Source organism: Urocitellus parryii, chromosome 1 (assembly GCF_045843805.1).
Source record: "Urocitellus parryii isolate mUroPar1 chromosome 1, mUroPar1.hap1, whole genome shotgun sequence".
Classification (NCBI taxonomy): Eukaryota; Metazoa; Chordata; class Mammalia; order Rodentia; family Sciuridae; genus Urocitellus; species Urocitellus parryii.
The window spans coordinates 202,781,950-202,796,113 of NC_135531.1; positions in this window are offsets into that span (position 1 = coordinate 202,781,950).

The following is a 14,164-nucleotide window of genomic DNA, read 5'->3' on the forward strand; positions in this document are numbered from 1 at the left end:
AGGATGGAAACAAAGGAAGGCCACTCAGACTGTGCAGCACCCAAAACTCTGCACTGTGTCAGAGCAGGCTTGAGACATGTCCACAGAACTTGGCTGTAGAGACCACAGTTCAAAACCCACTCGACTATGGCAGGATCAGCAAGACTCCAGCACATATCTACAAAGTGAAGCCCAAAGCAGATTCCCATCCACCAAACCCTAAGGACATTGTGGGCCTATATTTTTTAAAATATAAAATTGGCTCAAAAACATCTAATAGACATGATCTTTCGATAGCGGGAAGGGTAACTTTTTAAAAAGTTTTTCTTCTTTTTTTTTTCTCTTCCTTTCTTCTAAAATAATTCAGTTTTAAAACCATCAAAGAGAGTTGGGCAAGGAAAATGTCTTCACCAGGATGGAGGGGATGTGGCCCAGATGGGGGAAAAAAATACCAACTCGGGTAGAAGGGTATTCTTGAAGAGGCATGACAGCAGTGGCCTGTCATTGGGAATTACAGCTGAGGAGGACAAGAAGAAGTCCACGTGTGGGATGGCAGAAAGCGGACCAAAGCCCTGGCAGAGTGGGGGGCATTTGTGGGAGCTGGGACTGGGGGGTAGAACTTGAAAATTGGTTACATAAAGGGAGATTGATTAAATAAGTAAATATTGAAGGTTCACGGGAACAAGGTCTCTCACTTTTAAAGAATAGAATTATAGATATGAAAAGGGAGAAAAATAGAATGAACTTTGTGCAGTGATACATAGAAATTGGTGATGTTGATATGAGTTTATAATTATTATATATACTTATGGTTGTACTTACTCATTATACCTATACTTATTTTTATAACTATGTACATATAGAGAGACATCTATAAATAAATGAGTTAATAGGGATACAAGCATGAATACATAGAGAAATATAAATAAGAGAACCTGGGAATCCTCAATGAGTACATTTTTACTTTTATAATGCCATTAAGTGGAATTTAAGTCCCTTAAAGAAATGATATACTCCAGCACTAAGGAAAAAATAAAAGAGTACATCATTACCCTGGAACACTTTTTTTTTTTTTTTTTTGCCAGAAAGCAAGTGAGTGGTCAACAACAATAGTGACATATTGAAAAGACACAGATGTGAAGGGACACCCACTGGACAAATCTAGGACAATTCAAGCATCAAAATAAATAATAATGGTTACAAATTATAATTAGTTGAATAAAAAATAAATTCTTAACGGTATAAACAAATGAATGAAAAAGTTGAAAATTCGGTGTGGAAATAAGTTTGAATGAATGAATGAATGAAAGGTTTTATAAGGGATTGGATGTTTACATAGTTTCAAAGTATCTTTCCATCAAATGCTTGTAAATTACAGTGGAGAAAGCTAGCAGACACTGTCCTTATCCAGTGGTGAAAGTACACAGCTTCATCAGGAATATGACAAATCAAAATACAAAGTAACGAGAAGGACATAGCATCTTTTTTTTTTGAGTTATTCCAGCCAAAGATGTATAACTTGATTCTATTCTAGAGGGAACATCAGAGAAGTAAAACATGGGGGATATCTTACAAGTGTCAAGGTCAGGAAAGTTAAGAAAAGATGAAATAATTGTTTCAGATTGAAGGAGACCAAAAGTGCATGACAAGTAAATGCAAGACATAATTTGGAATGAGGTCTTTGTGCTCTAATGAGATATGACTGCAAAAATAAAACTTAAATGGTGCCCGAGGGTTATAAAGTAGTGATGCCAATTTCCTGATTTTTTATTATTGTATTGTTACTAGATAGGGAAATGCCTGGACAATAGGAAATACACACTTAAGTATTCAGAGCTGATGACGCATAAGATCGGCAACTTACACTCAACTTTCTGTTAATTTGAGATTGATTGGAAACTTTAAAAAATTATAACAGCACCAGCAACAGCAACAATAAAAAGTCACTGTCCGTGTTGAAATTTGATTTAGGAGTGCCTTGTAAACCAAAGAGTGACCTCAAGTAGAGGTACGCCTCTCCTCTCCCTCCATCTGCTCCAAACCTCAGCGAGGTGACCAACTCTTCCAACTGCCAGGCCCAGTCCTACCCTTCATGTGGACTATTTTTGTCCCTGTCAGGGAGGATATAAGGGACCCTACTTTCCACCTAAGAGTTCACCAAGCCATGTTTGCAAGTGTTGGCAATTTGCACCCTTGTCTTCTTGGACTGTCCCAACTGATGTCAGTCCTGGTTGTGCCCTAGTTACCTTGACTAAGTTCTTATCATTCAGTTATCTTTCTTTCTTTCCCCTTTCAATTAGCAAAAGATAGAAAAATATTCAATGAGTACCAAATATGTGCTAGATATCATACTAATCAGAGAATAAAGATACACTCAAAAATCTTATAGGAGCCCCAGCTATTGAAATCAACAAGACTGGTAATCTTCAGGAAAAGTTCATTTCCAAGGTCACAATTCTTCCTCTTCACAGATATATACACACACACAATTAAGAGAGGAGCACAATAAATAAAAGCACTTACAGATTTTTATTCTCTGATACCAACCCTATTGGAATGTACAGCACAGTTCTAGAAAATAAATGACCAGTACCTAAGCCTATTAAATTTCTGTGACTCACCCTAAAGCATCCCATTTGGCTTATAATGCTTCTGAATCAATTCTATTAAAAAATGTCATTAACGGGTGCTTACATCATTTACGTAATGTGAAGGGACTAAATTAAAAGAGTTTGGAATAAACAAAGTCTACCTCAAGGCCTGGATTTAGTGTTATTACAAGCCTTGTGATTTCTTGCTTTTATTGCAACACCCTCTTATTTCTAGTGAATGAGTGGGTGGGTGGCATGTTTACCTAAGGTCCCTAAAGTGTCCTAGGCAATGCATAATGACTTGTCTCAACCTTCAATGTCGTCATTCATAAGGAATACGTCCAAAGTCCTATACAATTTACAGACATACATAGCCTGTCCCCATCTGAACTGCGTCTGAAGAATTATGGGATTATTTACTGCAGATTCATGCAATGCATTTCAAACTTCTCAAGGAAATTCCACAGCCCGTGTCTTGCCTAAGCTGATTTCTACATTGTGCATTACACATTTTAATTTAAAATTAAGTTTTAATTTTATTTCAAACATTACAATGACATATGTGTTTAAAATACAAGATCTGGACAATCTTCTTGTCTAGACAAACTACACAATGATTCCATCCAGATCTCGTGTCTATCTGACGCTCACAGTTATCACTGCTCTGTTCAGACCATATGTCTCAAGTGGTTGGTTTCTAGTTTTACACAGATACCCAAATGGCCACCTTTGTGACCTTTTTCTTTTGCACATATTAAATTTCTCTCTCCTATAGCCTAATCTACTTCAAAACCCAGTCACCTCCATTTAACCCTTTTGCCGACTCTCTGTGCTGAAACACTATTATGCAATACATGTCACAGTGTACACTACTCCTGAGTTTAGTGGTAGAAACTCTTGACCTTCACTAAGTTTCTGGCATTCTTCAAGTATTGGAAAACCCTCTCTTTTTACTATCTCATATATTTTGCTCTAGTTCCTACAATGGTGAGAGAGAAGGTATCATTAGAACTCTGCACAGGAGAAACTGAAACACGAATTAGGTTGATGTTGATCCTTGTGGTTTGTAGACTCCACACTTAAAATATCTTTTCGAATTGTGCTGAAAATGAGGTGGTGAGAGAATACATTCACCTAGATGTAAAGAGACCATTTATATTCATTCATTGAACTCTAGACTCTTAAAGATGAACAGGCTGATCCTATTGCCTTCAGACAAATGCATACTGTCACTCAACACTAAAAGGCTCATGAAGCCATAGGTTAAGCTTTAATACCCCAGAAATCTAAAGAGTCATCTTCATGTGCCATGAAAGTAATTTTTCATACTAATTAAGTCAAATTTTCCTATTTTGCTAAAAATCAAAACAACTGGTGAAGTCCTTCTCCATAAAGAAAAAATTGCATGCATTTGGAGATGCTAATTAGGAGTTGAGTGTAAACCACCATCATCCAAACAAGGACTGAACTATATCAAGGCTGGTTGTAGCTTTGGTAAATCTTCATCTAACTCTGGGTCATCCTTTTTACTGTGTATCTTCCAGGGTCCTTACTAAGAAATTTGTGAGTCTCCCTGCTTGACAGGCCATGGCACCAATCTTTGGCTGCTCTTTTTAGCTCCACAGATCTCTAAAAGCCCTACTCTGCTTTTCAGAGTGAATCTTTCTAGTTTATTTCTTAAACTCTGGCTCTGTCCAGCTTCAGAAATCCACAAAAACTCAAGGGAGAGTCTGGAAAGGTTGGGGTTGTTTTTCTCTACCCTCCCTCTCTCCCAAATCTGGGTCCCTTGGGTCCTGACAGTCCTCATAACCCTGAACTTCAATTTTGCTTTCCCTTGCATTGTGAAATCATCAGAAGTTCTGCTGGCTTCTCTGCTTTTTTTTTTTAGCTGCACCCCCCTGTAGGATTTTAGGCTTCACTTCACAGGCCAAGAATTGGTAAATATTTCTGGAAGAGAAGCAGTTCACAAAATACCAACTCATCTCTCAATGATTATCTCTTTTTTTTTTTTTCTAGTAACTTGGCCCTTTAGTTGCCTCAGCTGTTCTCCAAATTCTTCACACAGATCATTTTTCAATTTTGCCCAACTTTTCTGTAGTTCTCAGTGGGAGTCTTTTTCTACCATAAGCTAATATATCATGCACTTTGGGATCTCTTTTGATGAGTTTTTAATCTGAACCGCCAGCAGAGCTTAAACGAATGCAAACTTAAGTGTAAATTTGTAAAAGAAGTCTGTAACTCCTGTCTCAATTTTTCTGTAGCATCTTATTATTTCCTGTGATATGATTTGAATAATGTGGAAAAGGGATGCCTGCCTCAGAATGTTTTATTCACGTATACCTGTTATTTAAGATCCAACTATAGGAAATGTGTTCAGGAAACTGTCTCAGATAATATACAAATGTCTCTTGGAGATTGGCAGCCATTTACAATGATGATGACAGAGATCACACTTTTATAAGGAGAAGAAGATAGAGGAAAAATATGAGTCTGGGTCATGCTGTGGAGGGAACCAGGGGACCAGACACACGCAGGATCCCAGAGCAAGGGAATGAAAAAACACAGTGTGAGGGGAACTCCTGGAAGGGTCAAGCTTCCTTGTATTACACTTTGGGCCAGATGGGCACTGCTCGGTAGGATTACTTCACCTCTGTTCAGATGAATAAACACTGGGAAAAAGAAGCAGAATGTCCAACTTTCTGGACTCTCTCCTCAGGGGCTGATATGGAGCCACTTCGCCTGTTTCCTAGAGGGTGTATAGCTCAGCTAGGCCTAAACTAGTCTCCACTTTCCTGTTTTACTCTTTGGTAAAAAAATGTTTCCATTGACTCCATGTGTTAAATTTTGTTATGTAATTTTTCTTTTACTAATCATAAAACACAACAATACCTAGTGCTTGTATAGAAAAAAAAAGTAAAATATGATAGAAATGAAGTTGATTGTTCAGTGCTTGATGAATAACATATGCTGAATCAAATGCTCTCTGTATGCCCAAACTTTGCTCTTCTGTCTGGGTTGAACTATAGCAAGTTCTGTTACTCATTATGAAACGGGTGTGTTTCCTGTTACCCAGGAAGTGGGAGCTGATCCACATCAAGATGCTTCATCTAAGAGACAAAAACCACAAACCCCTGTACACGATCAATGTTTGCCATTCCATAGCATGTTGTTGCAGCTGCTTCCAGCTCTGCTGGGATAATACATTGACACCTGTCATTCAGCGAGGTATATGTGGGATGGATGGAGTAGTGAGACGAAAGCTACAATGCCAAACTGCTGCAAATGATGTTTTATTTTTTTTTTCTAAAACTGAATCAAAATGGTTATAACCCCAGCCAACTTCACACTCTTGTGACCAAATTTGTCTTCAAGTAAAGAAATCATAGATTCACAAATGAAAAGAAATGGAAGAATAATAGACAAGTGATGGGTTTTTTCAAATTAGATGGGGAAAAAGGCAATAATCTTTATTAATAAACTCCTATTACATACTTGGTCGGCTCAGGTTTATTTACCTTATAACATTAAACTTTGGCACAACTCTTATGGCAGCTAAATTTATTCTCATTTTTCAGAAAATAAATTCAAAGCTCTGAAAATCACTTATCCAGATGATCTATTAATGGCTGGTAGGTCTGAGATTTACACCCAGGTAGGTCTTATTTCAAAGCTTATATACACTCCATGCTCCATGATGCCAAAATTTCTGCTTTGAATCTTCTTGTCTTCTGGATTTTATGAAGACTGTACCACTGTGAGAAGCCATTCTCAGTGCCTTTTAAAATCCCTTGGAGGCATGTGTTTCTTAGCCTGCACAGTGAGACAGCTCAAGACATAAATTAAAGCCTGAGCATGTACTTGCCAGAGCCCTGATAATATCATCCTGGCATAAACTGACATAGTGGTGGGCCTTCTCAATTCAAGTTCTATCAAATCCAATCACTTAATTAAAGCCCTGGGAATGATGGGAATTTCAATAGCAGGGCACTTTGGGAGCATTCTATAATCTAAAGCAAATACAGAAATAAAACTACTAGAGAGAACCTATCAAAGCCATAATACATCTATTACCACAGCTGTTTCTCCCCAGACACTAGGCTCCCTCCTGAGCCTATTATTAAGTGCAAATGACCAGGCTCAGTGACTGTTATTTTTAAAAACATTACTTATCGTGCATTGTGTTCTGAAACTTGTTGACTTATTTTAATTTGCATAATTATAGTAATTTTCCCCTATGTCAATACCATAGGATTATATTAGGATTTTGCCTTTTAGTTAAAGAACTATGCAGGTTCCAAAGCAAGTTGTCATTATGTCATTTTTGACCTTTTCAGACAGTTGAGATGCAGTAAAGAAGGAGGGATATGTTTCACTAAGTTTATACTTGGTTCAAGATTAGCACAGGTGTGAGAGGCCAAAACAGGGAAACTGAAATGAAAGGGATTGTGAGGAGATGTCACACAGAGGGAAGAAATGGTCCTTCTTTGTAGACTTTCTTCAAGGTATACTTCAGTGTTTAGTATAACATCTTCTCTTTAACAACTCAGGGAATTTGGTCATATTGTCTTTATTTTACAGAAAATTAACTCAGTGAGTAATTAATCTAGTTTCCCTTAGTTTCAGGTCTAAAATCTATATCTCTCAAATCTTAGTCTTATCATGTTTTACTCCATAAAACAAGAGCCTTATCTAAGATTTGCTCAGCAAAATATTCAGAGAACTGTCAGACTCTTCATTGTCTATCCATAGTCTTTACAATAAAGCAAAATTTCCACTGTGTGGTCAATTTTTAATTTTTTTTCTTTTGAGAGAAAAACTGCCTATATTTACTTTCCACATATCATCACTGCTTTCTTATGGGGTTGACTGAGCTATCTTCAATTTTGTGGACTGAAATGGGTATCTCACCTCAGCCTCCAAAGTAGCTGCAGGTATGTGCTACCCTGCCCCTGGCTATCATTGCTTAAATATATAGCTCCAGAAATTGCCACAGGCACTCCCAGTTTCTTCATATTATATGTTTCAGAATAAAAAAAATTCTCTAAAAGAACCAAAAAAGTAGGGTTCTGGACTTGACTCCTGCCTATCAATCCCATGCCCAAGGCTGCCTGAGAAGAGAGTATAGAATGGTTCACATAAAGTCCAAGACATCCCCCAACTCCAAAAGTGGATAAAAAAAGAAGCACGTGGACCTAGAATGTGTATACATCAAAGTTCTGTGTTCTCTCAGTCAATGAGAAGAGAAACAACTGCAACAGCCGCAAAGGACATGGGAGAAGGGACAGATAGGACAAAGACACAAATGACACTAGACTTGTAGAGCAGGAGGAAGGTTCTGCTTAGACCATCTGAGCCCCTCAACTCTATTTCCAACTTCCTTCTAAACACTCCACAGGATCACTTGTGCCTTCAAATGCCCAAGATCTAAATCAAACATCTCCTCCTCCCTTCTGAGGTCAGTTTCTCTGTAAAGTCCTAGAAAGTCAGGTTGAATCTCCCCTCTCTGCTTTCCTTATCAAAACAGCAACTGTAATATAGCAAAGGACTGTGACTTAGAACCCATAAAGCTGAGGATGAACCAGAACTTTCCCTCTATACTGGCCTCCAGTCTCCCTGTCCTCCTCTTCATTGGAAAAAATACCTAGCACAGACAGGCAGGTCAGAGGGCTAGATGAACAAGATACTATACAAGTGCTTATAAGCTCTTGGGAAAGATGTATTAATTATTAAAATGGTTTCTTATTTTTTATTTCCACTCAATTTCAGTCCTTGTTAGAACTCACCTGGAATTTACATCATGTTCTAGCCTAATAATACCCACACACTTTGGTCCCAGTGTTCGCTTCTTGATATCATCTCTTACTGCTGTTATTTGTGTACATATGTTCCATTCAATACAGAACTCCCTGTTATCACAAGACTTCTGCTTGTTATTTCTCTTTATTTGTTCCCTGGAATCTCCTTTTCCATTGTATGTTCTTCTTTTCCTTCTCCTTGTGACTCATCTCAAATTTCTCTACTTCTATAAAATCTTTCTTTGATTTTTCCCGGATTATATAATATTCGAGTACATCCTGCTCCAAAAATTTTGTTAACACTTTCTTGTATCACCATGCAAAAACCCTGTATATTAGTCATTTGTCTGTGTTCCAACTTCTATCTTCAAGTTTATAACATTTGTGTGTGTGTGTGTGTGTGTGTGTGTGTGTGTGTGTAAGAGAGAGATTTTTTTTTTTTCTGGGAATTGAACCTAGGCTGTTACCATGCTAGGCAAGGCAAGTGTTCCACCACTGAGCTATACTTCAGCCTTTAACTTCTTAAAATCAAATTCTTCATATATGAGCATAAAAAGTTGTGTCCAGTTCATTCCGCTGTATTTCCTATTCCTATGCACGCTCCCTTCCCTTCATTCCCCTTTGTCTAATCCACTGAACTTCTATTCTTCACTCTCTCCCTTGTCGTGTATTAGCATCTACATATCAGAGAGAACATTCAACTTTTGGTTTTGGAGGATTGGCTTATCAGGTACAACCACAAGAACGGGATACTAATTATTGTAAGATATATTCCATGAATACTAATATGTCAAAATATACTCTACTGTCATGTATATCTAAAAAGAATCAAGAAAAAATAATCAGGATCTTACTTGCCTATATATGACCAAGGTCAAGCATAATGCCTTATACAAATTTATTTTTTAATAAATTCTTATTTAAATGAACCCTTAATTTTTTTAAGAGAGAGTGAGAGAGGAGAGAGAGAGAGAATTTTTAATATTTATTTTTTAGCTCTCGGCGGACACAACATCTTTGTTGGTATGTGGTGCTGAGGATTGAACCCGGGTCGCACGCATGCCAGGCGAACGCGCTACCACTTGAACCACATCCCCAGCCCCTGAACCCTTAATTTAAATCGGAACTATATCCTTTAATTTATCTTAATAATATGTATCTTAATAATATGAGATGCTATCAATTTGAATTAAAATTACTTGAAAGACAAAAATCACACAATCAGCCTAGAGATGACCAAAGATTTCTTAGGATGTCTCCAAACCAGAATGAGAAACACAAATTTGAGCTGAGGTGATTCTAAAAAAGAGTTATTATTTGAGTAAGCTATTGTATGTTAGCTGTAATAGAGTATTGACTTTAAATATGCTATCAAAAATATTTCCCACAAACATGAAATAGAGATTATGTATGTATCACCAGTTAGAAAGGGGAGGTTTGGCAGGAGGGATAACTTGCCTGAGGTGGCACAGGTGGAACCATGTTCAACCAAGACTAGGGCCAAGGCCTGTGGTCCTCACGGTCACTCCTCAATACTTTGCACTGACTGGCACAGTTTACCAAATCTATAAAAACTTTCTTGGACTTAGGAATAGGCAAATAAACAGTAAAATATAGCATTTCTGAATCATGATCATATAATCTAGAGCTTGGCAAACTTAGACTGTAAAGGACCAGATAGTAAATATTTTAAACTTGTGGACAATATGGTCTACCCAAATTTGTCATTATAACATGAAAGCAACCAAAAAAAAAAAAAAAAAAACCTGTGATGGAATGAGCATGGCTGTGTTCCAATGAAACTTTGGAAGCTACAAAAATCAGACCTTGGGCCTGATTAGGCTCACAGACTGTAGCTTACAATCCCTGTTAAATCTCCAATAAAGGTTCATCTACTGTCATGGCCAAGAGGCAAGCAAAGTGCATCTTATGTTAGCATAAAACCATCTATTAATTAATCATTCATATTACACTTGTATTAGATATTTAGAGCACAATTCTGCATAAAACATGGAAATTGACAAAATTATTCATAATTACAACTATGAAACACATGCTGTTCCCTCAACAGAAATTGAGATTATCTTCTAAAACACATTTTAAAAACACATTTTAAAAGTGGAAATCATTTTTTTTCCTGCAGTTGTTTGAACATAGGCAATGTAATTAATAGATTTTAAGTCCAAAAAATAAATGAAGCCAAGTGCCTGTGACCTTTGATTCGTACACTTTCACTCCTGAAATAAATTGATCCATTGTAATGAGTGCACACATATGGTACCTAAAACTAAAGGTGATTCAATAATGAGCTGGTATTTTTATGTGAAAAAGCGTTGCATAGGAAAGCATTGCACACAGAATATTACTTAATAGAGATATTTTATTTTCATATAAGGTAGTGGAAATATTTGTTCAAATAAGATCGCTTATTTATATATACAACCCCCACTTCCCCTTGTAAGCTGGTTGAGATAATTTATTGAGAGCTCCAGTTTGGCCCTGCGAATTGTGAGAAGCTCACACAACATGAGGTTGTGACTCCACAGTAGCAGCTCCTTCTCATCTTTCTATGCTCATAGGTCAGAGTACTCAATGGCTCTTGTGCACTGTCTAGTACTGTTACCTATTTTTCAAATGTATTTGGAGACTTAGGTTATAATATTGGAAATGAGATATATATGAATATAAACCTGTTTTACTTATTAGCTTTTTAATTGTTGCTAGATTAACTATGTCTCTGAATCTGTTTCAGATAATAGCATCTATTTCATAATCATGGTCTTCACAATATCATTAATATCATTATTTTCATGGTGTCTCCTCTAGAAAGCTTTCCTGAACTTCCCACATCCAATACATTATTCTTTATCTCAAAGAATTTTCAGATGTTTCAAATTATTTTGTCATTTTTATGGTACATTTTAATTATTTGTTTGCATGACTACTTGTTTATTTATTTTTTACCAGACCAGGGTTCCACAAAACCATCCTGAAGAAGCTTTCAAATAGATATTAATTGAATACTTTTCTAAAGATCAAAATGACTTTTGCTTACCCTTATAGACTGTTTTTCAGACATAATGCATAGTAATATGAATACAGAAGATGAGGGTGAAGTTAGTGCATCTTCATATGTGAATATAAAATATTTTATTAGAACCTATTGTCTATTTTATTTATTTTTTCAAAGAGCCAACTTTTTGTTTTAACAATTTTTTCAATTGTTTCTTTTGTTTTGATTTCATTGATTTCAGCTCTAATTTTAATTATTTCTTGCCTTCTACTGCTTTTGCTGCTGATTTGTTCTTCTTTTTCTAAGTCTTTGAAGATGTAATGTGAGGTCATTTATTTGTTGACTTTTTCTTCTTTTAAGTTAACTCCATGCAATGAACTTTCCTCTTAGTACTCCTTTCATAGTGTCCCAGACATTTCGATATGTTGTGTCTATGTTCACATTTACCTTTAAAAATTTTTTAATCTCCTCCTTGATGTCTTCTGCAACCCATTGTTCATTCAGTAGCATATTGTTTAGTCTCCAGGTGTTGGAGACATTTTTATTTTTTATTTTGCCATTGATTTCCAATTCCATTCCATTATGATTCGATAAAATGCATGGTAGTATCTCTACTTTTTTATATTTGCTAAGAGTTGCTTTGTGGCATATTATATGGTCTATTTTAGAGAAGAATCCATGTGCTGCTGAGAAGAAAGTGTATCTGCTTGATGCAGATTGAAATATTCTATATGTCAACTAAGTCTAAATTATTGATTATATTATTGAGTTCTATAGTTTCTTTATTCAACTTTTGTTTTGAAGATCTATCGAGTGGTGAGAGAGGTGTGTTAAAGTCACCCAAGATTATTGTGTTGTGGTGAATTTGACTCTTGAACTTGAGAAGAATTTGTTTGACAAACATAGCTGCGCCATTGTTTGAGGCATATATATTTATGATTGTTTTGTCTTGTTGGTTAAGGATGTGTATTATGAGCCAAAGATCTAACTTGTGCCTGAAGTTCTAGAAAAACAACACAAATTGCAATGTTTAAAAAGAAAAGGTAAAAGAAAAATACATCCTGTGGAGAGGTATCCAGAGTATGTGAAAGGACTCACGGTCGGTCATTGTGCCCACTTCAGACATTGGAAAGACTGGGATTTGGATAGGTCTATTTGATTCCTTGTGGTCATGGGTAGATTCGAGGTTTTTCTTAATGTAGAAAAGGGTTATAGGTCTTTCATAGGGGCACAATTGCTCAGTATCTAGTACAAACCAGCTCCTCTAGTTATAAAAAGGAGACTAGTCCTACAGGGCCTGTAGGGCCAGGATATTTTATTTTCCTAATTCTAGCTTCTATCATTAATACTCCCAGTACCTGTTTACACAGGCTAGTGTAAAATTCAATGCTTATTTTAACACATTTTTGGTTTCTCCTCTTTTCCATCATTTCCATGATCTTGTATGAGTTGAGGCACTTGAAACCTAATGCCCACGAGAACTTTCTTTAATTTTATCTGCTTTGTCCTCCCTTTCAATCTCTGCTATGAATCACTGCATAATTGTCCACCCAAATACCACTTTCTACATGACACTGTCTGATCCAAAGCTTTAATGACTATCTGATACACACACACACACACACACACACACACACACATTTTTAGGTCAAATGAGATCACAACTGAAAAAGCAATCCCAAAACTTCAAGTTACTTAACACAAGAGAAGTTCTAGTTCATGTAGCTATCCAATGTGGATATAGTCCTTATCAATACCTCCTTCCAGATGGCTCTCTATTGAGTGGTTGCTCAGGGACTTAAACTCCTTTTTTATTCTGCCTCTACTATCTAAATCTTCAGAGCCTGTTTCATTATCCAAGTGATGGGGAAAGAGAGAATGTCGAAGGTTGTATCAGAGATTTTTATAGGGTCAGCTTGGAAGTGCCATACATGAACTCCATCCACATTCCATTGGCAGAAACTCAGTTACACGGACTACCTAATTTTAAAGGAGGCTTGGACATGTAGTCTAGCTATGTGAACACAAAGAAGAGGACACAGGAATGGACACAAGTCTTAGTCACCTAGAGAAACATAAGCAGAGCACTGAACATACAGGGCTCTCCTTCATTGCTACAAGAAAATTTAAAGAGAATACAAAACAAATTGCAAAGTTCTTCCCTGTAAACGACATTTTCTCATCTTCACAGTGTATCTGATATCCTGTACCTCCATTTCACATGAAGAAACTAAACCTCATAGATTTAATAAATTGGTCAAGGTTATGTAACTGAAATTAGAATCTTAAATCAAAGCATTTGATGCTTATTGCAATGATATCTACACTGGGCTGGAGCTGGAATTGCTTATACACATTCATTTTACATACAGCCTCACTATCTACAGGGGCAAGTGGTTCCAAGACCCCTCTGAATACTAAAATCCATACTAAAAATCCACCCTTATACAAAATGGTATGGTATTTGCATATAACTTACACACATGTTCCTGTGTGTTTTAGATCATTCCTAGATTACTTTAAATGCCTCATAAAATGTAAGTGCTATGTAAATAGCTGTTGTACTATATTGTTTAGGGAATAATGACAAGAAAAAAAATCTACATGTTTCTTCCAAATAATTTCAGTCAAGGGTTGGTTGAAACTGCAAATGAAGCCAGCTATCCTTATTTCTATCATCAAAGTCAATCACAAATACTTAAAAGACCCCTATTAGGTGTCACATATGGAGATGTGAATACAAGCTGTGCCCTGGTGAAATTAACAGTCTAGAAATTGTGCATCCC